We start from the raw sequence: 4445 nt of genomic DNA, 5'->3' as shown, positions 1-4445 counted from the left end.
CGAATCATAAGCGTCCGCCGTGATTTAAAGGCCAAATGTTTGTTTAAAGGACTCCTGAAAATGAGAGGAATATTTCTTGTGTGCGTCTGAGAAACAATCTGAATCCAAATGTGTGTTTGTGTGAAAATGGCTGCTGCCACATTACTCCTGATCCAGCCCCTCCGCCGCCATAGCAACCGCCGTGTTGCTCCACAGAAAATCACAAAGAGGAAAAAGTGAAAGTGTAATTTAGCCCAATTTTCCCCTCCGTGTGGGAAGTGTTTCTCAGGTGGGGGTTTGATGTTTATGATTTTTGCACGTAAAGAGTCGTTTCAATTTGCGAACGCAGGCTCAGACGCCGGGGTGTAACATTTCTGCTTTATGTGACGCCCGGCGCCGTTCTAACCAACCGAGTCAATCGGGAACGTCGGCTTTGTCACGGCGCTCTGATCCGAGGGGCAATAATGGGAAGGATGGACGGTCATCAGGCGTTTAATGCGATGATTACAGGATTATTACACGGGATGAAAACCAGCTGATGCTCATGTGAGGGTCGCCGTGGCGGCCTCGTCTCTGACGCTGCTCTCCTCCAGCCTCTTTGTCCAGGCTGAATAGAGGTGGGAATAAAGGAGGAACGCATTATTAGAAAAATCCTGCTTTCCATGCTTAAAAGCGTCGGTTATGGGCGGCTAAGGAGCACTCCGACATATCAAAGCTCCCTGAGGAACTGACCCCGGCTGACCTTTACTCTCATCCTGTTGCTGCGTTTCCACAGCGACCTGCTGATGCTGTTCATCAGCGGCTCTCACTCCTTCATCTTTGCTGACTCATGTATGAACTAAGGAATTATAAAAAAAAGTATTTTTACCAGAGAGCTTTAGAAATAAGCTGCAGACTAACATGAAGTCTAATTTTGAGGTGGATTTTTATGGCCGATATCAGAACCGATACCTGAATACGTGTTCAGCAGCTCCTCCATTGCTGTTAGTGTCCTCTTCAATTGTCAATAAAGGTTTGTTAATGTTTAAATTTAGACATTTCTAATCATTGTGTCACTTTTATCACAGACATGGAGGAAAAGAAAACATTTAATCTGCAGAGAAATCGGCAGCATTTGGGGCTCGGTAACCAGGGGTAACCCAGACTGTTCAAACAGCCATATTGGATCAAAAAAAGAAAAACAGATCTTTCTGGAGCTGCAAAAATGTGAAAGTCTTCAATTTCAGTTTCAATCTGAAAAACTCACACGAAGAGAAAAGACAATTGGAAGAAATTTATTGATATTAATTAATTTCTCTCTGGTGCTCAGACCTCGGCAGGAAACATTAGTGCTGAATTTTAATAGATATGCATGAACAGGAATAAAGAACGTTGAGTTGCAATAGATGTAAAACTGTAAAAACGGCGCGTCCAGCATCTAAAGTTACATTTTTCCAACTCCACCAGCTGCTGCTTTTGCAGCGCCTCAGATGCTCATGAAGCTCATGATGCGCTGCTTCAGCTGCTCTAGACGCTGCAGGACCTTTTTGCTGCACATTGATGCGCATCAACCATTGAATTTGCATGTAAACTAGCTGCTTCTGCTGCCTCTAGCGCGTGCGGTCTGAATGTAGCATTAGACACTAAATTTCTCCCTTCAGCCCTTTAGGTGCTGATTAAACGCCTGAAGTGGTTTTTCTCCACACAGAAAGGTAGAGAGATTTCCAGCTAGCTGCAGATCCAAGAATAGAAGTATAAGTAAACACTTTTTCACACTAAGGTTACAATAAAGTTTTGTATCAATGGACTCTGGACAGCAAACCCTCAAAAAGCTTGGGGTTAGTGCAAAGGAAAATCAAAATAAAATCACAATAAGACTCCAGAACCACCACTGTTCCCCACCAACCTCAACCAGTTCTTCCATTCATGCTGATTCTGCAGTTTCTACCTCAGTCAGTTAAATAACCTGCTGCTGTCATTCTGCACGTCTCTGATGTTGCTGTTTTCAAATTACTGTCAAAATGTCCATAGCTGCATATTGCTTATTTATTCTCCAGGGGCTCAGTTTATATCGTTAAAACACTTTACAGGATTTTATTGTTTCTCTTCATTTTTTCTAAGGTCCACATTTGTGTGACCATTTTTTCTATAATCGTTTTACTGCTGTAAACACCACGATTTCCCCATTGAGGGAGAGCAAAGAGATATTCTATTCTATTCTATTCCATTCTATTTTATTCTATTCTATTCCTTTCTATTCTATTCTATTCCTTTCTATTCTATTCTGTTCCGTTCCATTCTATTTTATTTTATTCTATTCTATTCCTTCTATTCTATTTTTATTCTATTCTGTTCTTTTCTATTCTGTTCTGTTCCGTTCTATTTTATTCTATTCTATTCCTTTCTAATCTGTTGTATTCTATTCTATTCTGTTCTATTTTGTTCTATTCTATTCTATTCCATTCTATTCCTTTCTATTCTGTTCTATTCTATTCTGTTCCGTTCTATTTTATTCTATTCAATTCTATTCTATTCTGTTCTATTTTGTTCTATTCTATTCCATTCCATTCCATTCTATTCTATTCTATTCTATTCTATTCTATTCTATTCTATTCTATTCTATTCTATTTTATTTTGGTTTAAAATAATCAAAATTTAGATTTTAGGTGAAATCCCTCCTTTCAATAAGCAGGTTTAACAATTTATTTAAATAAAACTTTACAACAAAACCAAGAAGATCAAAGTGCTTCACAGAAAGATAAAAACATTGCAAAAAATAAAAAATAAATAAAATCCTAAGCATAAAACAATGTGTCCTAAGTATTAAAAGCCAGTTTAAAAAGTGAGTCTTTAATCTGGATTTAAAAGGCTCAGATCAGTGAGAACCTGCAGACCGTTTAGTTTAGGAGCCGTAACAGCAAAGGAACGACGGCCGCACTGGTTATACTGTAACCATTTGATCAGCAGACTGGAGAACTCTGCTGGGGGGATGACAACGTCTCAGTTAGATATAACAGAGCCAGACCATGAAGGGTTTTAAACCTTAAAATCAATCTGGAGATGCAGGGAGGATGGAGAGAATGGAGAGGATGGAGAGAATGGAGAGGATGGAGAGGATGGTGAGGATGGTGAGGATGGTGAGGATGGTGAGGATGGAGAGGATGGNTTTGTATAAAAGTTGTCAAAAACATTTATTTTTTTATTTTTCAGGAAATAAAAGGATAAAAATTGTGTTAATATTTGGAATATATTTAAAAACAGGTTTGGGAGCAACGACCTTTCACCGTCTCCAGAAGGCAGACGCCATGTTTTCCAACCAATAACCCCCCCACCTTCTTCTATCAGACTGAAAAAACCTTTTCAGTCCAAAAGAAGAAAATATCTCCCCCCACCTAAAGGACAAACATCCTTTCTCCTGCTGCAGGTCAGAGGCTTCCGGCATCGTTTTATTCTTCCTTTCTAATGTCTGAAGAATAAAAACAATAATAATCTCTGTGCTCTGAGGCTGAAGAACAAACAAATAAATATTTGATCAGCGTCTGACCCTCAAACCTAAACTCTTTTTTGGACTTTAAATAATTTATTCTAAAACTACACAATACCTGAAATCAGGGAGAAACTGAGTTTTCTATTGTTTGCTTTCACTGAGCCTCAAAAGAACAAGTCTTTGATTAAAAAGCAATAAAGGGGAGTGGGGGGGGGGGCATGTCTGATGATTCACACCTAAAGCAGCAGAGGCAGCAGGAGCAGCTGGTTTACATGCAAAGTCAATGGTTGATGCGCATCAAGGCGCAGCAAAAGGTCCTGCAGCGTTTTTAGAGCAGCGGGAGCAGCACTAGAGGTGTAAATCACATCTATCATGGCGATTCGATTCGGTATCGATTTCCTGACCCAACGATTCGATTATTTTCGATACTCAAGAATACACCACGATTCGATTCGATTAATCGATTAATCGGTTAATTTTTTTTTAATTTTTTTTTTTTTTTTTACACCTTACAGGCTAAACAAAGTTTTAAGTTTGAAATAAATCAATGAAAGCTGTAATATCATTATGCATTTTTTTTTAGAAACAACAGCAAATAACAGAAGTAGAAAAGTTGCATCAAAAAATACTGCACTAAATCAGTGCAATGAGTGCAATGCAATACCTTGGCTCCAGACGTCCCGCCCCCCTCCACAGACACTCCGCTGCTCCTCTCCCAGATTGTAGCTGACCGCAGACAGTGCCGCAGACAGAAGGCCGGCTTGTTTTGTTTTTATGACCGAAATTGTGGAAAACAACTCGTGAAGTTTGACCCGCTAGAAGAGCGAGGTGCGCGAGAACGCTGGGACCCTTTTTCCACCTGGATCTCCGCTCTTTTTGGCCCTCATGTCCCTCCGTCGTCGGACTAAACTCGTCCCCACCTTTCCTCGCCACCTCGGCCATATCTAGACCCACAGCGTGTAGCACAGACCACGCTTCAATATTTAGCATAAATAAAAAA

The sequence above is a fragment of the Cyprinodon variegatus genome, unplaced genomic scaffold (assembly GCF_000732505.1).
Source record: "Cyprinodon variegatus isolate N-32 unplaced genomic scaffold, C_variegatus-1.0 Scaffold1789, whole genome shotgun sequence".
Lineage (NCBI taxonomy): Eukaryota > Metazoa > Chordata > Actinopteri > Cyprinodontiformes > Cyprinodontidae > Cyprinodon > Cyprinodon variegatus.
This window is presented reverse-complemented; position numbering follows the sequence as displayed.